The sequence below is a fragment of the Tamandua tetradactyla genome, chromosome 10 (assembly GCF_023851605.1).
Source record: "Tamandua tetradactyla isolate mTamTet1 chromosome 10, mTamTet1.pri, whole genome shotgun sequence".
Taxonomy (NCBI): domain Eukaryota; kingdom Metazoa; phylum Chordata; class Mammalia; order Pilosa; family Myrmecophagidae; genus Tamandua; species Tamandua tetradactyla.
Window position 1 is genome coordinate 1008848 of NC_135336.1, and position 26629 is coordinate 1035476.

General features: G+C 49.5%; 2 long non-coding RNA genes across 2 annotated transcripts in view; both read right to left on the reverse strand.

The window, feature by feature from the left end:
• The window catches only part of LOC143648131 (uncharacterized), a 31943-nt gene extending 5314 nt beyond the window's left edge, over positions 1-26629 (reverse strand). The window contains exon 1 of the long non-coding RNA XR_013158406.1: positions 26566-26629. This is a non-coding gene — a long non-coding RNA (uncharacterized LOC143648131). The remainder of the gene's footprint in view (positions 1-26565) is intronic.
• Positions 81-9393, reverse strand: LOC143648130 (uncharacterized). Its single transcript, XR_013158405.1, has 4 exons — positions 8204-9393; positions 7737-7882; positions 4401-4643; positions 81-2219 (listed from the first exon to the last, which is right to left on the reverse strand). It is a non-coding gene; the product is annotated as an uncharacterized LOC143648130 (long non-coding RNA).

The following is a 26629-nucleotide window of genomic DNA, read 5'->3' on the forward strand; positions in this document are numbered from 1 at the left end:
AGCATAGGCTGAATTAAACTAGTGTTTAGCAATGGTAAGACTATTAGAAAAAGCAAAGAAACATTTAATATAAAAGCCAGAGTGATGGTTATCTTTGGCAGGAGGGGGTCTCATGAGGGTACAAGGGGGCATCTGGGGAACTGGCAATGTTTTATTTCTTGGCCTGGGTGATGGTTCCATGGATATTTCCTTGGTTATAAATGACTAAGCTATACTTTGTTTTACTCACTTTTCTGTACATTTTCAAAAATTGACTTTAAGGGCTTTTGATGAAAACAAAGATTCCCAGCTCTATTCTCCAGTTCCCCAAAGGCAACCACGATAACTATTTTCGGTAGCTTTCCATATCTCCAGGAATGTTTGGGGGAACTTCGTTTGAATCCCTGTGTCAATGGAACTTTGTAAAAATCCTTTTCATTTCTGTAATGTCAGTAGTAATGTCTCTGCTTTCATTCCTGATTATAGTATGTTGAGTCATCTCTTTCTTTTTTCTTAGTCAGTCCAGCTAAAGATCTGTCAGCTTTGTTGGTCTTTTCAAAGAACTGAGATAGATTTTCTTTATTGTTTTTCTATTTTCCATTTTGTTGATCTTCACTCCAATATTAATTATTTCTCTCCTTTTGTTTACCTTGGGTTTAGTTTACTTTCTCTAGCTTCTAAGATAGAAAGGTAGGTTATTGATTTGAGATATTTCTCCTTCTTAATAAATTTTGTTTACAAACACTCCATAGCCAACAATCTCCTTTCTAAATATAGGCACTTATAACTATAAATTTCCCTCTGAACACTGCCTTTGCAGATGCCATAAGTTGCGGTATGTTACGCTTTTGTGTTCATTTAATCCAAAGAATTTTCTAATTTTCCTTTTGATTTCTTCTTTGATCCATTGGTTATTTATAATTTCCAAATATTTGTGAATTTTCCAAATCTCCTTCTGTTACCGATTTCTGATTTCATTCCATTGTAGCCTAAGAACATAGTTTGAATGATTTAATCTCTTTACATTTCTTGAGGCTTGTTTTGTGGGCTAACACATGGCCCGACCTGGAGAATGTTCCATGCGCACTTGAGAAGACCATGGAGTCTCCTGTTGGAGGTGGAGCATTCTATAGCAGTCTGCTAGGTTTAGCTGATTCATAGTATTGTTTAAGTCTTCTATTTCCTCGATCTGGTTGTTCCAGTCATATGTTAACAGAGTTTTCTGTGCCACCTATGCAGGTGCTTATACAAGTCACAACCCCAATTTCAGGGACCTACAATCCAGTTAGGGGGAAGGGACTTTCAATTCTACTGAACTGGGCCACCCTGTTCCTGCTCCCTAATACACTGTCCTGTAGCCTGGCGTCTTGGGCTGCTACAAAACTCCCCAACAGCCTCAGATATCCCCCAAACATTCCCAGAGTTACTGGTCAGAGCAAATCAGAACTGGAAGAAATCTTAGAGATCATGTAGCACTACTTCTTGTGGTACTGATGGTGAAACTGAGGCCCAGAGAGGGAAAGGTTCTTGTTCTTGGTCTCTTTGAACCCGGTTCACTGGTGTCTCATCATGTGCTCAGCCCACAGCTGTCCCACTGGTTTTCAAAAAAAAAGGGACCTCATTAATGTCACCTGTGTCATTTCCATGTGTGGTATGGGGTGGGGTGGTGGTGGGCAGGGATAGGATTACAGGAGGCAGGAAAGGCTGTGTTGAACTGGACATCCCAGAGTGATTAGAACATCTACCTTTCCATTCCAGCTCCCTACTCTGAGCTGTGTGACTTTGACCAAGTCACTCTCCCTCTCTGTACTTCAATTTCTTCATATACAAGTGTTTTAGTTTGCTAAAGCTGCCAGAATGCAATATACCTGAAACAGAACAGCTTTTCAACAGGGAATTTATTAAGTTGCACATTTACAGTTACAGAGGTAAGTACCTTTGACAAATGAGGAATCTGAGACTCCATAAGGCTGTGAAAATGTCCAAATTAAGGCACCAACAAGAGGTTACCTTCACTCAAGAAAGGCTGATGCTGTCCAGAACATATCATCAGCTGGGAAGGCACATAGCTGGCCTCTGCTGGGGTCTTTGGCTTCTGGACACCTCTGTCAACTAGGAAGGCACATGGTGACATCTGCTAGGTATCTCTCCTGGCTTCTCATTTCATATGGATTTCCTGGGGGTGTTTTCCTTCTATATCTCCAAAGGTCTCTAGGATCAAAAGATCCTACCCAGCAATACTGAATCAGGGTTAAAGAACATGGCATTTTTGAGGTACACAACAGTTTCAAACTAGCCCAGTAAGACAGAAATCACTATGACCACTGAGACCATTTACTGAGGCTCCATCAGGCACCTGGTACTATGCATATATAATCTTTTCAATCCTCCCAACAGCCTTGGAAGAAGTAGGTACCTATGACATGAGGGATCTGAAACTCCATCAGGGAAAATAATTCACCCCAAATAATCCACAACTAATAAGTGCTGGGACAAACATTCAACCATCACTCTTATGGCTCCAAAGCTATAATACACGAAGGCTGCCTCATGACCCTCCATTCACCTAATGGAGCTCAGGTTCACGTACTTACCATGAAACAGGCCACAAAGATGGTCTCACCTACCAATGAGCTTGGGATCCCTGGCATTGCCCACCTGTCCCCAGGTCTTCCCGATTCCCTACACACCCCATACAATATAGCTCCAACAGCTCCTACCCTGGGAAGGCTTCTCACCAGCCACCCCCTCTGCCCCACACCCTTAGTGCCTTTCCTAGCAAGCATGTGCTGACCACCCTCTAGGAAGGCTGGCCCTTTCTGCACACCCGTAGCTCTGGAAGATGCCTATACACCCACAGATGGGCTACCTGAGGTTCCGTTTCCTCAAACTCAGCTGCAGAGTAGGCTGAAGCACCAAGATTTGAAAGCAAATGTTCTAAGGTAAAAAGACATTTGTCAGACTACTGGGAGATCTGAAGATGGCATCAGATGATATTCATCATTGGGTTTACTGTTACCCTTGTTAGGTGTGATCGCCTGGCATGGTCAGTTATCAGTTAGAGGCATATACTGCAATGTTTCCAGGAGAAACGACCTGACATCTGGGCTTCACTTTCAACCACTCCAGCCAAAAAAGAAGGGAGTGGAGCACAGATGAAACAAGATGGGCAAAGCTGGTAATTGCTACGACTGATTGATGAGTGCCCAACATTCATTAAACCACTCTCTCTCTCTCATTTTTTACGTTTGAAAATTTCCATAATAAATGTAACAAAAACCCTCAGGTGTTCTGATTCCAGGTAGACCCCACCATAGGCGAGTTGGGGGTTCTAGATAAGCCCCTCCAGATACACCGGCCTCTACTCAGGAGATGACTCCCACACCCCTCGGCATGCCCCCTGTCAGCAGGGGTCTGGCCTCCCATCGGGGCTGGCTGTGTTGTCTACAATGCAGGTGTAGCTGCATGACTACATGTTTCTCTCCCTGCCCTGGTCTCCTGCCAGTTGTCCCCCATCCCAAGACCCACCATTCCCTAATGTCTCCAGTGAAGATGGAGTAAGCCCTGCTGAGGGGAAGTGGAAGGAATGGGGGCTTTCGCTTTAAATAACAGGGACGCGTGGATAGGAAGACCCTTCAATCCCCCTTCTCAGACTAACACACCCCAGCTGGGGTCTCCACCTGCCAGAGAGTGGAGGGGAGGGGCCAGGAGGCTCAAGCTGGACTTCTAGGCCTGTATTCACAGCCAATGTCCCCATGGCAACAAGCTAGTTAGAGGGTCCTCAGCATGGCCCCCTGGGCCACTTATCTGTCCCCCCTCCCACCCAGAAGGGCAGCTTTAATGGGCTGTCGTGCCCCCCTCCACCCTTCCCAGCTTTCAGGTTTTCCAAGGCCACCCCACAGACAATCTCCCTGGGGTAAAGAGCCCAGGAGACAAAGGCGACCCTGGCCAAACACACACACACACACTTCAGTCTCTCACATCCACATGTACCTATCTCCATTTCTCTATCTCTCTTTCAGACACACATACCTCCCTTTCCCTTACACACACACACACACACACACACACACATAGCCTGGCTGGCTACACCCCTCAGCCTGTTCAGTTTTGAACAGAGCTTGCTCAGGTTGAGTGGGAGGAAGGAGGCAAACATTCACTCCCACACATACACACACTCACACTTCCACCCACACACTTGCAGTTGCACACACATTCACACACTCACACTTGCACAGCCTGTGAGCAGCCAGAGCCCCTCCTGCACCCCCACATTGACTCCAGTTCTGAAAGGTTCTGGTTCTGGTGTCAGGCATCAAACCCACCAGCTTGAGTAGCCCTGCTTCACCATGTGGCAAAAAATACCCACCCTCTTCGAGCCTCAGTTTCCACATCTCTACAATGGGAATAAACAGACCAACCTCCTATGCCAGCTGTAAAGATTAAATTTGGCAACAGGAACACAGCCGGTGCTCAATAAGCATTTTGCCCTTTCTCCCACTGAAGCAGGGCAGGATCTGTCTTTGGGAGTGGGTGCTGCATGCTGGTTGGCTTAGATTCTGGAGTGGGCAGCCTGGGGGCGGTGCAGCTCTCCCATGGACCAGCTGTGTGACATGAGCAGTCATATAACCTCTTGGAGACTCCACCTCCTGCTGTCTGGGGAGCTGTGAGGATTAAATGGGTTAATAAAGCATTCAGTACAGTGCTCGGTGCATTGTTGAGGTTGTCCCTGTAGTGGTAATAATAACAATAACAAAATGATGATGCAGAGAGCAAACACCACCTGGATGGAGCGTTGTGTCCCCTGCACTCCACTGATGCATGAGCTCAGCTAATCCTCACTGAGGTCCCATAGGGCAGAGTCTTATTATCCCACTTTCACATATGGGAAAGTCCAGGTACGGAGACACTAAGAAACTCATGCAGGCCTTGGACAGAAAGTGGTGGCTGTGGGGACTGGTGCTCAGGCAGCCTAGTCCTGCTGGAATGCCAGGCCACGCTGCAGCACTCAGGAAGTAGCGCTGCTGCTACTATTGGAAAAGGGGGGCGGGTCACAGATCTGCTCAACCTCGGGGCTGGACATCCACTTGGCAGAAGAGAGAAGCCAAGTCCTGGCAGAGACAGCCCAGCACTGAGGTCATCGCTGCAGCCAGCAGCACAACCCTGGGCACTGTCCTCTCACCCACCTCCCATCACCTTCCCAATTGCTTACCCCTATCATGGGCCCCTGGGTCGAGGTGCGGTGGAGAATTTGGATGTCTGCGGGTGGCTGGGAGGGGGCACAAGGACTGGGGAGCCTGAGCTGGGCTCTCATTGCAGAGATCCCCGAATCCCAGCATAAATCCCCCCATGACCTCTTCCTTTCATCCCTTCCTCCCTCCCTGGCTCTTCTCCCTCCTTCTTTTTCTCTAAGACAAATTGAACGAGTTTCCATTCCTTGTGAGAAATCTCTCACCCTCAGGAACACCGACCCCTCCTGCCCCACCCCACTCTGCAGGCGGGACAGTGCAGCCTGGACTTCTGCAGCTCGGGCAGAACCCTTGTCCCCCCGCAATTCCTGAAACCTCTAGATCTCCTCATTTGTAAAACCGGAGTGTTGAGCCTTAATTCACTGGGCTGCTGGAAAGAGTCAATGAGAGAATTGGGAAAAGCCCAGAGCAAAATGCCTACACGTGGTGAGTACTTAAGAAATGCCAGGGATGCTTACTGTTATTACTATTCAGTTCTCAGCAGCGTCCCAGCCCCCCAGGCAGATCTCTGAGCTCCTCTCCCACCCCTTCCCCACAGGCTCAGCCCTCCGGGTCCCAGGCTCACCCACTTCTTCCCTCCTCCAGCAACTGGACTTTGAGCCCCTAGACAGGGCGAGCCCCCAGCCAGGTGAAGGGGAACAACCTGCCTGCGGAGACACGAGGACAGCCAGTCCCGGGGGTCTTCATGGCAGGCTGCATGTTAGAATCTGTCGGGATTCTTATGCCCAGGGTGTACCCCAACCAAGTGCATAAGAAGTTTGGGGGTGAAGCCCCTCAAGTGATTCTGACCTGCTGATAGGTGGGTCGAGAACCACTGCTAGGAAAAGCACTGCCTGCAGGCACGAGGGATCCCAGGGAAGACCACGGTGGGACAGACCACTGGGACACAATCGGAGCAATGGCACTCACTCACAGGAAAAGCAGAAAGGAGGGAAGGTTGGAGCACAGAGGGAGCACATGTGGGGAGGGAGGAGGGAGAGGCAGTGGGTTCAGCCATGAGGTCCCTGCCTCCCACTGGCCTGATTAAGTAGCTGTGTGAATGGCCTCATGTTGGGTTGTTCACAAGGTGGAATGTTCCACAGTGTCTCATAAGCTATCTGGTCCCAGGATGACAGAGAGGATGAGGAGGAACAGATCGTCACCATTAGCAAAGGGCCTGGTATTCGCCCCACCCCAACCCACCAGCATGGAAATAAGGGGAAAAAAGGAGAGGTTAAAAAAATTTTTTTAAACTGACTTTTAGATACATGGACTCTCAAAGCTAGAAAGGGCCTTAGAAATCAACTTGTCCAACTCCTCATTACAAGGATGGGGAGACTGAGGCCCAGAGAAGGGGGTGCTAGAAGTCAGCAGCTGCTGGGTGGTGTTTGTTGCTCATGAGATTTCCCTGCACAACTCTGGGCTGAGAAGTAAGGAGGGGCAAGGTCCTCTCACTGCTTTACCAGCCGGCCGGACCACCATGCTTGGGGCAGGAGAAAGGGGCTCTGTTCATTTCCTAGGGCAGCCGCAACCAAATAAAGCAAAGTTGGTGGTTTAAAATAACAGCTGGACTCCCACAGTTCCCGAGACCAGAAGTCAAGAATCAAATGTCAACAGGGTCGGTTGTCTCTGGAGGCTTGGAGGGGAACTTGGGTCATGCCTCTCTCCAGCTTCTGGTGGCTGCCAGCAGCCCTTGGCTTGTAGCTGCTGACTCCAGTCTCTGCCTCCATTCTCCACAAGGCCTGTGTCACAAACCTCCCTCTCCTTTCTCTTACAAGGTCACAAGTCATGGGATTTAGGGATCATCCTAAATTCAGAGCGATCTCATTGGAGATCCTTAACTTAATTACAGCTGTAGAAATCTCATTTCCATATAAGGTCAAATTCACAGACATAGGACATATCTCTTTGGAGGACAAAATTCAAGCCACTACCAGGGCTCTCTGGGTCATCAGGGAAGAGGACACATCAGTCACAGCTGCAAGTCAGGCCCTCCGGGTCACAGCCTAGACCCTCAGGCCCAGCCAGCCTGCAGTGACCCCTCTTTACTCATTCCCCCTGCAGACGAGGAAAATGAGGTCTTGTGCTGGCTACACATGAGTCTAGATGTGTTTTAGGGTGCCAGGTCCTGGAGGCACCCATTTTGCCTGCCTCCCCATGCTGAGCATGGGGCTGGATGCTGGGGAGGAGTGGGTTCTCACAGTCCCACTGGGGAGACAGACTCACACACATGGCAGTGCATTGGCCTGGGAAAGCCAGGCACGGTTGGCACAGTGCTGGGAGCAGAGGGGCACTGTGGCTGCTGAGGATTGAGAAGGAGGTAAGGGAGGGGGGAGGAGGTGACCTAGCCCTTGAAAGATGAGAGAAGCTGGGGTGGGTGCTCCAAGCCAAGGGCCAGGGCCCTGACAGCACTGGGTTGAGAGAAAGAGTCACACTGCGTGGGGGAGCCTCAAGGGCACAGCCATGGGGGTGGACGCTGGGAGGATCCTTCTCTGGAAACTCCCCAGCTGGGCCCCAGGAGACTCTCACCACAGCTGACGCCACTGGACGTGTCCTTGTCTGACCCCTCCACCAGGTACCGAGATCCTGACAGCAGAGGCTAGGATTTCATCAGCACATTCCCAGGACCGACCCTGGCACACCGGCGGTGCTCAATGCATTCGTTGGCTAAACAACTAAATGAAGAGACAAAGGACTGATCAGAAGGAAACCTCGAAGGGGAGGGCCCCTGAGAACATTAAGGTGGGGCACCACCCACCAACCTCATCTCTAACATATGCCACCCATCATCAACATCGAGGATTTCCTTAGGTACCACCCTGCCTTCCCTCCCCACCCCATCTGAGGCAGCTTGAAATAGCAAAACAAAAGAAAAACAAACCAAAAAAAAAAAAACGACAACAGGTTAACATAAAATTTAAACAAGTGGAAGGGAAATTGGAAACAAGTACAGATGTGGATAGAAATATCACCATTGTCAACATGCACTGAGTTACCTCAGGTGTGCAGGCCACAGCTGGGTGCTTCCGGCTTCTGGGGGGAGGGGCTGCAGGTAGTGCTGACGAGGGAGGAGACTGAGTATCTTAGAATCTCAGAATTTTCAACCTGGAAACTATCCTAGAAGTGGCTGAATTCAATCCCTTACGCAAAGTGGAATGCCCTCTACTTCATTCATTCATTCACTCATTCATTTTTGAGTTATTCAAGAAATCCTTTTTGAGTACTTCCTGTGTGCCTGTGGATAAGCACTAAGACAGAGAACCTCACAGAATTACAGCGATCGATGACTTATCTATAAATCTTTGTTCCTTGCCAAGGTTCTCACGTGGATTGTCGCTCTGCTGCTGCTGGTTGCTACTGCCCTGCAGGGGGCAGACACAGAGGCAGAGGCTGGGACCCGGCTTCAGGAAGAGAGTGAGCGAGCTGAGCCCAGGCCCAATCTTCAGGTTTTCTGGAATGGGAAAGGGATTCATGCCAGGCACTCTGCTGGGCCTTTTCTCAGGTTCTGTTTCCCTGAATATATTCTAATGCAGTGTGATCTTGGGCTAGATAATCAGCTTCTCTGACCTCATTTGTAAAGTGGAGATAATTAAAAAGTAAAAGGCCTTAATGTTCCAAAGTTGGTATCTTAGTTTTGACAAATGTACTGTGGTTACATAAGATGTTACCAATGGGGGAATGTGGTTGAGGGATTTACAGGAACCCTCTGTACTGTCTTTGCAACTTTTCTGCAAATCTAAAATTATTCTAAAATTAAAAACATATCAAAAAATGAAAGGACCTGAGTTTGCTGTCAGGAAAACTTACCAAGCACATGATTAGGAACTGGCTATTATTATTAATTATCACAAAATCTTGCAATGGATGTTTATTATCCCCATTTTTCAGGCTGACCTCAGAGACATCCAATGACTTGCCTAGGGCCTTACATCCAGTCATAGGTTGACACCTGGATTAGGACCCAGGATTGAACTGCCTTTCAAGCCCCTTTGGCTTCCCCTGCTGCCCTCATCAGTGGACGGGGTTCCAGAGCTTTGCTGGGGACCCAGCCCATCTTCCCTAGAATCCCAGGCCTTGGAGATGCATCTTTTCTGATGACAGGTTAATAATCTGAGGACTAGAAATGAGTAGTGACTGGCCTACAGCCACACTGCCAGTTAACCAGGTCTCGGCCACACCTCCTGACTCAGCCAGCCATCTCTCCACCCAGTTGAGCTGCCCCTGCCATCTCCCTTATTCAGAGCCCATCGGCCACGTGGACGGCCTGAATATGTACCCCTGGACCCACCCTAGCTGTGGGGCTAGGAACTCCCAGGAGTTAGCGCTCTTACAGGAGGCAGGGCTGAAATGTGGACAAAAGTCGGATCTGGCCTGGAGATGCCAGAGGATCTTAGGCGCTAGTCTATGGGTCTAAGCAGGTGAAGGTGAAGTCCAGGGATAATGACCAAGGTATGGGGCTGGGGTTGGGGTGGGGTGGGGTGGTTTGCAGAGGCCAAGGAAGGCAGGCTGGGGCTCATGTCAGGATGTCAGCAAAAGCAAGACACAAGGGCAGGGTAGATGCTGAGTTACTGGGCCCACGCTGCCTGGGGCCCCAAGGAGGGAGAAGTGGGCTCTGTGGGCCAGGTGAGCTCTGCCAGAGGAGGACAAGGCCCACCTGGCCAGCAGGAGAAGAAGAAAGGAGAACAGACATTTGTTTCAAGGCTGCAACATGCCAGAAATTTTACACCATCCTTCTCAGGTACTCTTTGCAGTCATTTTGCAAGGTAGGTGTTGTCCCCATTTTATAAATTAAAAAACTGAATCTAGAGAAATTACATGCCTTGACCCCAAGGTCACACAGCTTAAAGTACAGATTTGAATCTAAGTCCACAGAACTGCAGTGTCTATTTCCTTTCCATTCCACATCCTGCCACTCCAGCCAAACCTGTCATCAGGAATCAGCTCGTCCTTGAGCTGGTGACAGCTGGGGGAAAGGGGAGGGGGTGAGGAGAGGGTAAAGGTCATTAACAGAGCTGGCTGCTGCTGAGGAACTCCACCCAAACCTCTTCCCCAACCCAGCCTTCCAGGAGATGAGGGTTGTGAGCCATCTGGAACCTTCAGGGACTTCCAGTGTTGCACTGATAAAGCCCTGTGTCCTGACCCTGGCATATCCAGGCTCTTTCCAACCTGCCCCCACCTCCTCTCCCCATGCACACACCCAACTCCTGATTGCCCCCAAGCATTTTTTCCCATGCTCTTCCTTGCCTCCAGGTCTTTGCACATTCCATTTAAAATGCTTTTCTCCACTGTGTCCACCTAAGGGCTCCTGAGCTGCCAGTCTTGACTCATCACTCCTTTCCCCAGCATGAACAGTGCTGTTTCCTCCCTCTGTGCCCCTGGAGTTCTCTCACTCACACCTATCATCTGGGGTGTTGGTAAGGATTTACATTGTGTCAGCCTTCCCACTAGTCATGGAGGTGTGCTGGTGGTGTGATTCCCACCCAGCACTTGTGAGGGCATGGTAGGGGCTTGGTAAGTGTTGCATAACTGAAGAAAGGAAAAAAGAAAGAGAAGGAGGGAGGGAGGACCCTGGAACCAGTCAGTCCTAGAAGGAAGATATGGGGCTGGATGTAGAGTAAATAAATCCTGGACTTTGGGGTCAGTGTCCTGGGTTCAAATTCCAGTTTTTATATACAAGTTGTGTGATCTTAACCCAGTTAGTTAATCTCTCTAGACCTCAGTTTCCTGGTCTATAAAATGGGGATGGTAATGCTTTCCTCTGAGGTGGCCGTGAGGATAACAAAAGACAAATGTAAGACACACGACATGCTGGAAGCGCTCAATAGATGCTAGGTCCCTTAACCCCCCTCTTGTCCAGTTCTGAATTGTAGTCAGTGGCCCAGGAGTGGGTGAGTGGGGGCTACACTGATCATGTACCAGGAGAGGTTGTGTCTGGTGGCTCCCCTTTGTCCTTGCAGGAAACTCTGAGGCCAGCGACTCCCAGGCTGGCCCCTTTATACCCCTCAATATCTGTCTGGGCCCCTCCCCTTGCCCTGGTTCCATCCCTTTCTCTCCACCCTCATTAACTTCCCATGATGCCTCTTCTCAGTCTGCCTGAGCAAAACCAAATGCAGGAGATCAATCAACTGCTAAAAGCACTCACATTCCCAAACCTTGCCTGGGTCATTCTGAGGATGCAGCAGACCGGAACAGCCTCAGATATGGGCTCAGGGCCCCTGGGTCCAGTGGCAGAGACTTGGGTCCCCTCTGCCTCCCACGGCTGCAAGCACCAATGCACTCTCTTGCCTGGCTAGCCTCCCAGGTCTTAACGGTCCAAAAGGCAGGATGGTGCAAACAGAAGCGACTCCCCAGTACCTATGAGAACTGGTCCTTTGTCCAGCTCTGCCTGTGACCTGCTGTGAAGTGGTCCAGTCCCTTCCTTTCCCTAGGCCTCAGTTTCTCATCAGCCAATTGAGAGAGAGGAACTAGGGGATGTCAAGGCTGGAGAAGAGGATAAAAACCTTCACTCATAGTTGAGAAAACTTTCCCTGGAGCACCACCCTGAGGCAGATGAATTTGGGAGAGCTTGTACAGAAAATCCTCAGTAATTGTAAAGATAGTAACAGGTTTAATGCACACTTAGTACACCCAGGCATTATGCCAACAAAACTTCTCACACAAATGATCACACATATCATCCTTGCAACCATCTTATGAGTGGCTACATTACTCTCCCCATTTTGCAGATGGCAGAAGAACCAGAGAAGGGCCCTGGTCCCAAGCTGCACAGAGCCCCCCTGCTGACACCACACCTCCCCACCCTTTCACTGTATCGCTCAATCCCAGCATGGTTTAGGGCTTGCCTTGAAGACATTTGCAGCCTCTCTGCCCAGATTTGCCCATTCCCCTTTGCTAACATTTCAGATGCAGGAAGGTGGAAAGGAGGGTAGTTCTACTGTAAAAGGGAATTTTATAAAGCTTAACAGTAGCTAATTTTTCCTGCTTAATTTAGCTATTTACATATATTTTAGCTTCTGAAATATCCAGCAAAAGCATTTGTGTCATTTTATATTCACAGCTATGCATTTAGTGTGAGTTAAGAATTATAAAAAAAAGAATTATGGGCCCCATCAGGCTGAAGATAAACAATCCTGGCGCCAAGGTTACTTGTTGTAAAACTGTTAAGAAATGCTTATTGTAAAACTGTTCTTATCTGCTTTTTTGCAAAACAGCACCTGTGACCCATGCTCAACCCCCACCCCCCTCATCTTACCCTTTAAAAAGCTTTTGCAGACTTAGGTTCGGGGCTCTCTGTTCCTGCGTGTTCAGCGAGCCCCACACATGTGTGGAAAATAAACCCCTTGCGTGTTGCATGAGAGAACGTCTCTTGGAGTCCTCCTTTGCGTGGCAAAATTCTCAAATTCTTACATTTGGAGGTCCCACCGAGACCGGCTCTTTGTAAGGGGAGGCTCCAACAGCTCTTTCTCTCGGGGTAAGTGAGGCCTTTTTGTCTGAAGTGCGATCGCTTAGTCTGTCAGACTGGCAGTGACTGTCGGAGAGTCGCGTGAGCACTCCCCGACTGCAACCGACAGACGTGTCCGGGGTTGCAGGTCACTCTCCCGAGGGACGCCTCGGGATTGGGGGACCTCCGGGGACGCCTGGAGGCTTCCTACAGGGCCGACTCTGATTCTGTTTCCCTTCTGATGGGGGAAACTCGATCAAAGTCATCAGGCCAGTCTGAGCTGTGTCTCTGAATCTGTGTAAACGTGGTGTGCCGGCTCTGTGTGTGTCTGTCTGTATTTGTGTGTTGGGAATTGTTTTTGTTTTACCGAAGATGGGTCAGGGAATGTTGACTCCATTTTCTCTGACCTTAAGACACTGGTCTGAGGTCAGGGAAAGAGGTCAGAATCTATCTCTTATTATAAAAAAAAAAAAAAAAAGGCAAATGGCAGACGTTCTGCTCGGCCGGGTGGCCCTCTTTTAACGTGGAATGGCCTTGTGAAGGAGCTTTTCATCTACCCTTGATTCAGGCCGTCAAGTCAGTCATCTTCCGCCCTGACCCGTATGGCCACCCGGACCAGCAGCCCTACATCATGGTGTGGCAGGACCTGTGTGAAAACCCACCTCCGTGGATAAAGCCGTTTCTTACTCCTCTTGGTCAACATGACTCTCCCTCTGTACTTCCAATCAAGGAGCCGGGTCCTTCTCAAGCTCCGAAACTCTATCCTTCCTTACCTCCTGCAGTCCTACCGGAATCCCAATCGGATCTACTCCTCTTCGACGCAGGTCCTTCTTCCCCTCCTCCCTACCCTTCAGCTCTGGTACAGGACCCCCCTTCTCTCAGCTCACCTTCTCCCTCCTCTAGTTCTCTCTCCCCGCTCTCTTCCATTTCCTCTTCGCAGGTTCACCAAGAGACAATCCCAGATGAACCAGGACCGGCACATAGTACACGAAGCAGACGAGCACTAAGCCCATCTGATGTGGCGGTCACTCTCCCCCTCAGACCATACGAGCCTCCAGTGGATGATGGACACGGGGGAGAAATGCCCGCTCTGCAATACTGGCCCTTTTCCTCCTCTGACTTATATAACTGGAAAAATAATAACCCTCCTTTTTCCGAGGCTCCCACTAGGCTGACTGGATTGGTGGAGTCCCTTATGTTCTCTCACCAGCCCACTTGGGATGATTGTCAACAACTCCTGGGGACTCTCTTCACCACGGAGGAGCGAGATCGAATCCTACCGGAAGCCAGGAAGCAAGTTCCTGGACAAGACGGGAGACCCACCCAACTCCAGCATGTCATCGACGATCGGTTCCCGCTGCGCCACCCTAATTGGGACCCGAACACCTCTGAAGGTAGGGAGCATCTGTCCATCTATCGCCAGACTCTAGTAGCGGGTCTCCGAGCAGCCGCACGCCGGCCCACCAATTTGGCCAAGGTAAGAGAGGTTATTCAGGGAGTGGACGAATCGCCCTCAGTCTTTTTAAAAAACTAATGAAAGCATACCGTAGGTATACTCCATTTGACCCTCAATCAGAGGATCAAAGAGCCTCAGTGGCCATGGCCTTTATCGGCCAATCAGCTCCAGACATTAGACGCAAGCTGCAGCGCTTAGACGGGTTGCAGGACCTAGCCTTGCGAGATTTAATCAAAGAAGCTGAAAAAATGTTTTATAAGAGAGAGAGAAAAAAGAGTTGGTAAGAGAGAAAAGGAGAACGAAAGAATTAACAAAGATCCTGGCCACAGTAGTTGAAAGAAACACTGAAGGTAGAGGACAAGCTAAAGAAAATCCCTCGGGTCGGTGTTATCATACCCCTCTTAGTCCAGACCAATGCGCCTACTGCAAAGAAACTGGGCACTGGGCCAAAAACTGTCCGAAAAACAAAAAAAACAAAAAACGGAGGGGTACTAGGCCCCCAAATTGGCAACAGCTGGCCACATTGGCTCTAGAAAGTGAAGACTAGGGGAGTCAGGGCTTGGCACCCCTCCCCGAGCTCAGGGTAAAATTTAATGTGGAGAGGGTACCAATTAATTTTGGAGTCGACACGGGAGCAGTAATATCGGCCCTCCAAGAACCTATAGGCCCGCTCTCTACAAAAAGGTCCTTGGTGCGGGGAGCAAATGGCAGTCGCTACCGCGCCTGGACTACTAAAAGAACCATGGACCTGGGGAAGGGGAGGGTTCAACACTCCTTCCTAGTCATTCCTGAGTGCCCTGCCCCGCTTATGGGAAGAGATTTGTTAACTAAACTAAGGGCGAGAATCACCTTCAATCCTAAGGGGCCAAAGGTGAAATTTTTAAACCCGCTAGTAAGCCAACCTGTAATAACTGCCCTCATCTTGCCAGTCGAAGAAGAATATCAGCTGTATATAAAACCAGAACAGCTCCGCAGTTCTATTCCTCAGGCCTGGCTTGAAGAATTCCCTAATTCCTGGGCAGAAGTTGCCGGGTTAGGGTTGGCAATCAATCAGCCCCCAGTAATAATGACCCTAAAGCCCACCACCTCTCCAATTCGGGTAAAACAATACTACTTAAGCAAGGAAGCCCGGGAAAGAATCAAGCCCCATATAGAGAAATTCCTTGGCTTGGGAGTACTTAAGCCCTGTCAATCAGCCTGGAACACTCCCTTATTGCCGGTCAAAAAGCCAGAGACTAGAGACTATAGACCGGTGCAAGACTTACGGGAAGTAAATAGCAGAGTGCAGGACATACATCCTACTGTGCCAAATCCCTATAACCTGCTCAGCACTCTCCATCCTGAAAAGACTTGGTATACTGTGCTTGATCTAAAAAAAAAAAATGCTTTCTTCTGCCTGCCCTTGCATAAGGACAGTCAACCCTTGTTCGCTTTTAAGTGGATCTATCCAGAGACGGGATCCTCGAACCAACTGACTTAGGCACGTTTGCCCCAGGGGTTCAAAAACTCCCCCACCATTTTTGATGAAGCTCTTCATAGAGACTTAAGCTCCTTCAGAAGTCAGCATCCCAGAGTCACCTTGCTACAATACGTGGACAACTTACTGTTGGCAGCAGACACAAAGGAGGACTGTGAGTATGGGACCCGAAAACTGTTAAGTGAGCTAGCCGCACTGGGGAACCGAGCCTCGGCCAAAAAGGCCCAAATCTGTAAAAGGGAAGTAATCTTCCTGGGATATACTCTTAAGAATGAAAAGCGATGGCTCACTGAAGCTAGAAAGAAAACTGTAACACAAATACCCCCGCCCACGACCCAAAAGCAGCTACGAGAATTCTTAGGGACAGCGGGATTCTGCTGGTTGTGGATCCCAGGGTTTGCAGCCCTTGCTGCCCCATTATACCCCTTGCTCAAAGGGAGCGCTGATTTCCAGTGGGGAATAGCACAGCAGGAAGCCTTCGACAGCATTAAGAAAGCGCTCCTGTCAGCTCCAGCTTTAACCCTCCCAGACGTGAATAAACCTTTCACGCTCTACATAGAAGAAAGGAAAGGCGTGGCTAGAGGGGTCCTAACACAGGCTTTAGGCCCCTGGAAAAGACCGGTGGCCTATCTGTCCAAGCGATTAAATTCAGTTGCCAGCGGATGGCCATGCTGTCTCAAGGCCATCGCGGCAGCTGCCCTCCTGGCAAAAGACGCAGACAAACTCACTCTAGGACAGAAGCTGACCATAATAGCCCCTCACGCGCTGGAGAGCATAATCCGCCAGCCTCCAGATAGATGGATGTCAAATGCCAGAATTACCCACTATCAGAGCATCCTCCTAGACAAAGACAGGGTGACTTTCGGGGCCCCGTCAGCTTTAAACTCCGCTACCCTGCTCCCGGACGAGACCGCGGGACCTGTGCAGCACACTTGCCAAGAGATATTAGCTGAAGAAACCGGAATCCGCAGAGACTTAAAAGACCAATCATTGCCTAACTTGGAGGTAACCTGGTTTTCGGACGGAAGCAGCTTTCTCCAACACGGTAAGAGGCGAACGTGAGCGGCGGTAGTCAGTGGGACAAAAGTTATTTGATCTTCTAGCCTCCCGGAGGGAACATCTGCCCAAAAGGCTGAACTAATTGCCCTCACAAAAGCTCTAAAATTAGCAAAAGAAAAGCGAGCAACTATCTATACAGATAGCTGTTCTGCCTTTGCTACTGCCCACGTACATGGGGCAATTTACCAACAAAAGAGGGCTATTAACCTCAGCTGGTAAAAAAATCAAACACAAAGAAGCTCTGACCCAATAACCCTGGGTAATAAGCGAGCAGATGAAGAAGCAAAAGCGGCAGCATTAAGGGACCTTATAAACTTGGTCCTAGTAACCAAAGAAAACCAGCAACCCCCTGAAACACTATCTGAAGTTGCACCCCTAGGAAAATCGGAAGCCCTAGCTTATATACAGCAGGTCCACCAGCTCACTCACCTGGGGACAGGGAAACTACAGCAGCTCCTGCAAGACCAGAGGGAATTGTACCCTCTGGCAGCCTCAAAAAGGAAAAAGCTGGCAGATCGCGTAGCTAGAAAATGTCAGGTGTGTCAAATTGTGAACGCCTACCCCACCAAAGCTCCTAACGGAAAAAGACTAAGGGGAACTTGACCTAGGCAGTTCTGGGAAGTCGACTTTACTGAAATTAAACCTGCAAAATATGGACTTAAATACTTACTAGTTTTTATAGACACCTTTTCAGGATGGGTTGAAGCCTACCCAACTAAGAGAAAAACAGCCCAGGTTGTAGTCAAGAAGATTATGGAAGAAAATTTTCCCCGGTTCGGTCTACCAAAGGTAATAGGGTCAGATAACGGACCCGCATTTGTAGCCCAGGTAAGTCAGGGTGTGGCCAGGATATTGGGGATTGATTGGAAATTGCATTGCGCATACAGACCCCAAAGTTCAGGACAGGTAAAAAAAAATGAACAGGACAATTAAAGAGACCCTAACCAAATTAGCTTTAGAGACTGGCTTGAAAGATTGGACCATGCTCCTGCCTTATGCCCTGTTCAGAGCCAGAAATACCCCCTCTGCTCTCTTGTGTAATCTAACCCCTTATAAAATCTTATATGGAGCGCCAACTCCAGTCAAGGACATGTCCTCCATTCTAGAGATTAATAGTTCCCTTCATACCCCCTTGCTTGACAGGCTGCGAGCCTTGGAAAAAGCCCAGCGGTTCCTGTGGGGCAGCTCTCCACCTCCTACCAGCCAGGAGACAACAGAACTCCGCATCAATATCAGGTGGGAGACTTCATCTATGTCCGCCGCCACCAGGTCCAGACTCTTGAACCTCACTGGAAAGGACCGTATCAGGTACTCTTGACCACCCCCACCGCAGTCAAGGTCAATGGCATCGCATCCTGGATCCATGCGTCTCATCTCAAACCTGCGCCTTCGCCCTCTGAGTCCCAATGGAAACTGGAAAGGACTGACAATCCTCTCAAGCTGCGGGTTCGTAGGGTTACTACTCCTTCTCCTCCTTCCCCTAGGGGAACCCAATTCCAACCCGCATGAGCCTTGGAAATGGACAATATCCAGATGGGAAAATGGAAAGACTATAAAAACTTGAGAGGGAGCAGGGGAGCCTTCGTTCCTGGTACCCCCTTGTAATCTTACCACTCTGGGGGTAACTGTCGCTGCCGGTATAGGCAAAGGGACTGCTGCCATTGTACGTAGCAATCAACAAACCAGTCAATTACAAGCCGCGATAAATCAAGACTTAAAAAAAATAGAAAAATCTGTCTCAGCCCTTCAGAACTCTCTAACCTCCCTTTCAGAAGTAATTCTGCAGAATAAGCGGGAACTTGGCTTACTTTTCCTTAAAGAGGGAAAACTATGTGCAGCTTTAAAAGAACAGTGTTGTTTCTATGCGGATCACTCTGGTGTTGTTAAAAAGTCCATGACAAAACTCAAAGAGTGCCTTCGTGAAAAAAAAAAAAAAAAAAAAAAAAGAGAGGCGCAACAGTGATGGTTTGAATCTTGGTTTACTAAGTCCCCCTGGTTAACGACGCTATTATCTGCTCTCGTTGGGCCTTTAATTGTGTTACTTTTAATAATAACTATAGGACCATGTATTCTAAATAAAATTATACAGTTTTTACAGGGGCAGATTGGAAATGTCAAATTAATGCTCATCAAACAACAGTTCTCAGTGTTAAATAATCCAGAAAATCTCTAAGATTAGAGATATATACGAAAAGGAGTGGGGAATGTAAAAGGGAATTTTATAAAGCTTAACAGTAGCTAATTTTTCCTGCTTAATTTAGCTATTTACATATATTTTAGCTTCTGAAATATCCAGCAAAAGCATTTGTGTCATTTTATATTCACAGCTATGCATTTAGTGTGAGTTAAGAATTATAAAGAAAAGAATTATGGGCCCCATCAGGCTGAAGATAAACAATCCTGGCGCCAAGGTTACTTGTTGTAAAACTGTTAAGAAATGCTTATTGTAAAACTGTTCTTATCTGCTTTTTTGCAAAACAGCACCTGTGACCCATGCTCAACCCCCACCCCCCTCATCTTACCCTTTAAAAAGCTTTTGCAGACTTAGGTTCGGGGCTCTCTGTTCCTGCGTGTTCAGCGAGCCCCACACATGTGTGGAAAATAAACCCCTTGCGTGTTGCATGAGAGAACGTCTCTTGGAGTCCTCCTTTGCGTGGCAAAATTCTCAAATTCTTACACTACTATAGATGGAAGGAGGAGGCAGGAGGGAGGAGTAAGAAAGTAAGTAAGAAGGGAAGAGGCGGAAGTAGAGGTTACACAGCTTGTGCCTGGTTGGTGTGGCCTGCACACTGCTCAGGCAATCCGCACAGGCCCTGGCTCCTTTTGGGGACTTGGAATGAATGTGCTGAAGCAGGGAGAGGGAGGAACCCACAGGTCCTCAGTGTTAACAGAGCACGATGCTTCCACACCCCGGGGTGGACAGTAGTTGCTCTCTCTCCAGGAATTCACATGCCTGAGGCATGGCCTGAGGTGGAAAACCCCAGAATCAGAGCCTGAGCTGCTCCTCCATCCACTGGGGGACCTTGGGCACGCCTCTTCCCTTCTCTGGGCCTCAGTCTCCCCATCTGTGCAAGGCCAGAATTGAACCAAAGAGCCGCCTCCTCCCTGCGCGCCCCCCCTACCCCCCATTGCTCTGCCGCCAATGCCTGCAGCCACGGGAGCCCCGGGGTCCCCTACCCCCGCATGCCCTGCACTCCTACCCCTGCTGACGACCACTCTGCGGCTGACGACCACTCTGCGGCTATCCTCCAAGTGTTTCCTGACGACAGGGCCCCTCTGGGCCATTCACTGAGGGCCACGGGGTCCCGGGGCGGGGCCCCCCCGGGCAGGCACAGGCCACGTCCGCCTGCAGTCCTGCCGCCGCCTCTCGCTTTTGCTGCCATCATGCATGCCCGGCTCCGCCGCCCCAGTCCCTCCATCCCAGCCGGGCTGTGCAGGCAGATAGTCCTTAATGAGAAGAGCCCGGGCTTTATCTGCTTTCTACTTCAGCCATTATCTCCCCCAGTCTATAGACACGCAGTTACCTCTGACAATAATGCTCAGAGGCAACAAATGCTGATGAGTTTTCTATGCAGTCCACACAATAAGTCTATCAAAACAACTTCGGAAAATTATGAACCCCCGTGACAGACAAATACAACCAGCTTTGGTGTGAATTTAGAGCCCCCAACTCTACGTTTCTTTTAATTCTTCAGCCTTCCCTTATCTCCGCTGTTCCTCTCCTGGTGGGGAGATAGCAGTAATTCTTCTCTGTGCTTTTTTTTTCTCCCTCCCCCCACCCTTGCTTTTTTTTCCCACCCACTGAGTGAGATGTTTTCTGTGTCTTTCTGCTTGCTAAAGATAAAGAGTTAAAGACCAACTTATGCTGGGTGCTGGGGACGGGGGAGGGGGCAGGGGAGAGGGGGGATAAAAGTAATCAGTATTCAAGAGATTGCTATCAGAGAAACCACGCAGAGAACAGTAATTTTGCTGGCTTCGTCCCCCCTCTTTTTTTTTATGAATGCACATATGCCTGGAGTGTTGGGGGCAGATAAAAGAATTAGCAACAGCCAGGGGGACTGAGGCCCAGAGAACAGGGGAGAATTAGAATGTCTATCTTTGTCTCTTCCAGCTCATCCAGCCAGCCAAGGCTCCTGGCTCGTAAACAATTTAATCTTTTTGCTACAGTTAAAATACAAAGACAGCAAGCCTCCTTCTTCCAAATGGAAAAGGGAGGAGGAGCATGAGAGGAAGACTGAGCTGGGGGCTGAGGTGGGGAGAGGAGGGATAGAAAAGGGCTGACACCACAAACTTTTTGCTGCCAGCTTAACCCTTGGCCCTTGAATCCTCAGACCTCCCCCTCCCCCCATCCCCCCACCCTCCATGCTTCCCACCCCTAAGGAGGTACACAGCCCAACCCCCGACTGGAGGGTCAGGCACTGGGGCAAAGACCCTGTGTTATCTTGCTTCTGCCCAAGGATCCCCGGTTCCTGTCTTTCTGGGAGGTGGCAGTTGTTGGCCCTTCATTCCATACTTCTCCTTTGGTTCTCCTACAAGTCAGGGCCTTTGCACACACGTCCTCTTCATTCCTCCTCCTATTCCTCTCCCATTGCCTCCCTCTTCTCCAGCTTCCACCCTTCTGCTGAGACCAAGGCTCTGCTGATAGCTCTCAAGTCATGCACAATGCACAATGAGGCTGCCTTCCCTCCCCACTCAGGCTGCGGGCTCCCGTAAGTGGGGACTTTGTCCTCTGTGCTCCACCATAGGGCCAAGGGTGGGGCTCTATGAATAGAATGGGGGGTCCAGGTACTGCCTGAGACCAGCAATGGAGAGAGACGGAGACCAACACACACACACACACACAGTAGAGGGACAGAACTCTAGGAACGAGAACAGCCTAGAATGAAGAGCCCTTCTGAAAAGTCACATCATTTTGAGGGACCTGGAAATAAGCCAGAATTAAAAAGGCCTTCCAAAGGGCCTTAGAGAGAGAAGGAACCCCTCCATTCCAGGGAAGCCAGCGGCCCATGGCATCCTCAGGGCAACCAAAGCAGCCAGTGCCCCCGCAGCCTCACCATTCCCCTACACTGAGGGCAGTTTTAGCTCTCTAAAAATGGCTTCTCTGTTATAAACAACACAAAAAGCCCAGTTTTTCTCAGGGCCAAGTCAGGAGCTGCTTCTTCCCATCTCTGGGCCCCAGAAGGCCACCTTGGAACCTCCCAAGGAGTGCTGACCCCAGTGTACTAGCATGGAATTTACTATCTTTCTTGCTTGAAGCTCCTAAAAAGCCAGGGCCAGGTCTTCCTTGCCTCTGGACCTCTGAGCCCAGCACAATGCCTGGGCCAGCTAGGGGAATGCTTTTTGAGTGATGTGGTGGATAAAGACGTGTTAATAAATAAAGTCAAATAAAGCAGGGCAGGGGAAAGAGGGTGCAGAGACAGGGAGCTTCTTTGGACCCCAGACACACACCTGAAGAGGGGCCACCAGGGAAAGAAGGGGTAGGAGCAACAGGAAAGGAGACAAGAGGGACCAGAGAAGAAGGATGGAAGCCTGGTCCAGGGCACTGGTCCCCTCTTTCCAGGCCACACTGTTCAGAGCCACTCAACTAATGGAAGAAACCAAAGCAGAAATCAGGTGCCGCATGGTGCCTGGTCATGTTCAGAATGAAGTCCCCAACCCCTTGGCCTGAGGCCCTTCCTAGGAAGGCATGGGGGAAAAGGGGACATGGGGGTCAGTGGACATGGGGGTCAGAGGACACAGGTTCACCTCCTAGCTCTACTTCTTACTGCCTGTGTAACTGGAATAAGTCACTCAAGCTCTTTTAGTCCCCTATCTGTGAAATGGAAATAATAAGAAGCACTACCATAAGGGTTGGAGTGGCACATAGTAAGGACCCAGCATGTGTTGGTCATAACTAATTAGAAGTAATGCCTTGTAATGACAAGCATAGTGGACACAATAAACCAGGAACGCTGAAAACACAAAAACATCTCAAAGCCCCATAGAGAAGATTTCGTTAGTTTATTTTTTAGTTATGCATCCTACCACTGACCTTGACTCTGCTAACATTGAGACACAGCTGAACTATGATGTGGGAGATAAAGTGGCTTTTTCCAGCTCTGTGTTCCCCCCTCAGTGCAGTGGGGAAGTAACCTACAAGTTACCTGCTCCAATTCTCTGCCTTTTTGGTCCCTCTAGATCTGTGATCTGGATCAAGCTTTTCCTCTAGTCCCAATTCCAAGCCTCACTTAAATATCCATCGTTCCTCACACCTGACTCCAGTGTTTCTCTGAAAATGAGCCCCCACCTATTTGAGGAGAAAAGAGAGTAGAACATAGGGAATGAATATAGGTTTTTATAAACAATATCCAAATAATAATTTAATGCTTAGTGTTTATATTCTAAATCCAAATAAGTTATTTGCAAATGTACATTAAATACATATAGTCTTGGTCATGTCCTAGACCAAGGTATCTCAAATTGTCCACTTGTCAGAATCACTTGGGCAGCTTTAAAAAATATTACATTCAGAATTCAAACCTGATTCTGAATCGGGGAAGATGGATTTTGGATTGGGGGGGTGGGGTAGCAAAGTGGATTTCTTTAAAAATCACAGCTAACTTCGTGGAAGAGCCTGGTTTGGGTTCTGCTCTCTTCAGCCACAACGCAATAGATTTCATTTTGTTCATTAATTCAGCAAATAATTTCTGAGTACTGCTATTTGTCTTTGTGTGTGTTGGGATGGTGAGGTTAGGGGAGCATAAAAAAGGAGAAAAGCCCCTGGGACACATGAAAGCAGTGTTATCAGAGCCCCCATATAGATCCCCACTCCCAGCTCAACCCCCAAAACCCACCCAACACTGATCCCTCCCTTCTGATAGCCATAGGGTTTGATGCATGTTCTCTACTTAGGAAGAGAGCAGGAATGCACATTAATTAAGGATCTACTAAGTGCCAAATCCTACCTTAGGGGTATAACTACACATCTGATCTCATTTAATCCTCACAGAATCCTTGTGAAGTAGCTGTTATTGTTTGCATATTATTGAGAAAATAGAGGCACAAAGAGGCTAAGGAAATCGCTCAAGTTTACAGTTAGCAAGTGGCAGTCAAATCACCCCAAAATTGTGCTGCTACCTAAGTTCAGGGTTGTGGAATTCTATTTCTTTGTTATGAACCAAAGTGCCTAGCACTCAGTCATTCATTCAGCAATGTGGTAAACCTTGTACTGTGTGCAAGGCACTTAACTGTGGGGGATAAATAAGACTGCCCTTAAGGAGTGTTGAGTTGAGGAGGGGAACTCAGGCAATTGCACAAATAATTTGGAGTGCTTCCCAGGAGAGAGGCAGTAGCAAGTCATCAGATTTCAGTGGAGAGAGATTCCTTCAAATCTCAGAGATAAGAATTCCAGCAATCTAGAGGTCCTTGGCACACACTGAGGTCTTATTTCATCAGAGAAGTGAAGCTCCTTACCCAAGGTCACACAGCTGGGTGCAACATAAGTACATGATGAATTGAATGAGATTATTCACCAAGTCCAATTACATCTTAACAACTAATAACTTGGCTCAGGCTCCCCGAATGGGATTTCCTCCTTGGACACCAGCCTTCCCTTCGCCTTTCCACAGACATGGGCCAATTAGAGAAGGGCAGGCACTGTGATGGGGGTCACCAAGAGATGAAGAGGAGCTGAGAAGAAGGTGATCAGTTTCGGGGGCCCACAGCCTCTTAGGATGAAGAGTCTCAGATCTCACCTTGTGGAAAGAGGGGGGACTTGGAAGTCTAGTTTCCCTGACACTAATGCCCAGAGGGATACCTGTTGGGTCACGGCACCCTGTAGGTTCATGTCTGAGACCGGTAGGCATGGGGAGACAAGCAGGGCTACACACAGAGGGACATTCAGGCAGACCACAGACCTGAAGATAGACATATACGGGAGAGGGAAAATGCCCCCAGAAATACCCAGATGCACAGAAAGAAACCAGGTATGACTCAACACAGAGCCACAAAACTAGCTTCTGAGGGATTCAGGAACCCGGAGATGTACAGACAACCAGAGAGACAGACACAAAAGGCTTCTTAGGCAGAGTGACAGAGCCACTCATTTATTCCGGGAAAAAAAAATTAGGCACCTACTATGCACAGGGTTGGGGAATACTGAAATAAAAGACATGGTCTTGTCTTTGCCCTCACAGAGCTCAGGATCTAATGGGAGAAAGTAAGCATGGAAACAGCAATTACAATACGAGTGAAAACACAAGAGATGATGATAAGACAGCCAGAGAAGAACACACACACACAAAAGACACAAAGTGAAACAAAAGTGCTGAAAAAGAGGAAAGCAGAAGCAGAGACACATGGAGGTGCTCAGAGAGCCAGCAAGAGACAGAGCGACCACAGAGGCACACCACGCACACACTCATGCATACATGGGCCATCACTTCCTTTATGCAGGGCAGAAGAGGGTTCCTTCCCAGAATACCCTCCCAGCAGACCCCAAGCTTTCCCTTGTGAGGATGAAGGCATGGGATTTGGGGATGGCAAAGCCTTCTCCTTGAGGGGCACAACCAACTCAGCTGGCAAGAGCCAGGCCCTGGTGAAGGAAAAAAGTCTGCAGATGTGTGGGCAAATGACAGGGGTAGGGCACCAGCTGAGACTGCCTCTCTTCTCCCTTGTTCTGGAAGCCAAGGTGGAGGGCTCAGCTCCTGTAGACTCTCAGAGGCACAGCACAGCTGCAGCTGTGATGACCATGTCTGGGTCAGCATCCCCCTGTCCCCAGGAGCCCTTCAGTTGGCCCAGGGCAGAAGAAGCTTCTCGCCTGACCTGAAGAGAGTCCCCAGTCACCTAATCTGGAACCATACAGCCCTTAGAGCTAAAAGTCTTTTGGCCTCATTTAAATCCCTCTTTCTGCAGCTTGGGTCCAATTCCAGTGGTAGAAGGCAGGAGCTCAAGGCTACCAGGGCAGGTATTTCTGGGATGCCTGCTTTCCATCTAATCTGCCAGCTCAGGAAACTGGCCCATGGTTAGTTGCCCAGAGCAGCATCCCAGAGAGGCTGCTGGCCAGTTCCATCACACAGGAAAAGACTCAGATGGAAAACTCGCCCAAGATCTCACAGAGGTGGATTTGGAAAGGAGCCCTGACTCCTCATACCACACCCCTTCTCCCCAGCACCTGGCCTCTGGCCCCCAGGTCCCAGAAGGAGTGGGATCTGCTCTTGAGGGTGCTTGATCACAAAAGGCCGGCTCCTGCTCACAGCTTATGCACAGGGCGACTCTCAGGAGTGTCTGGGTGGGGTTCTGCAGGAGGGGGACTGGGGCATAAGTCTCCCCCAGCCACCCCACGCAACCCCACCTGAGCCCTACATGCTCACCTCACGTCATAAGGCCATGACACCCAGCAGGTCACCCCAGTCTGGCAACCTGCCACTCTTCCTACCGAAGGTCGACCTTCCCACCAACAGAGCCCACCTATCACCTGCTACCTGAAGACTCCTTTCCTACACAATGTTTTGGTTCATTCAACAAACGTTTGTTGAGGGCCTCCACGCTGGGCTAAGCACTTGGAGTGGTGATGACAAAAAAAAAGGACTAAACGTTTCCTTCAATAATTCACAGGTTAGCGGGGGAGGCCGAACCCGAGCACATACCCCCAAAAGGACTCCATCTGAGCAGACGGGGCTCCGCGCGCGCGAGGACACGAGGCCCAGAAGCAAGACCTCCCCCACTCCATCCCGCCCCATCTGGGTCTCCCGGGACCCGCCGGCCGCCCCGCCCCTCTTCCCCATGCTCCCCTCTGGTCTCTCCCACCGACCCCGCCTGAGTCTAGGCATCCCTCGAACCCCGGGCCGCCCCAGCCCCTCCAACGGCTCCGATTTCCCGAGCCCCGCCACCCCCGCGGGCCTCTCCCCCACCCCGGCCCCTACGGCGCGCTCCGATCCCTCTCTACCTTTGCGCGGCGCTGCCCGTCAGTGCCCGGGCCCCGCAGTCGCTTGCGCGCCGGGCCGCTCCCG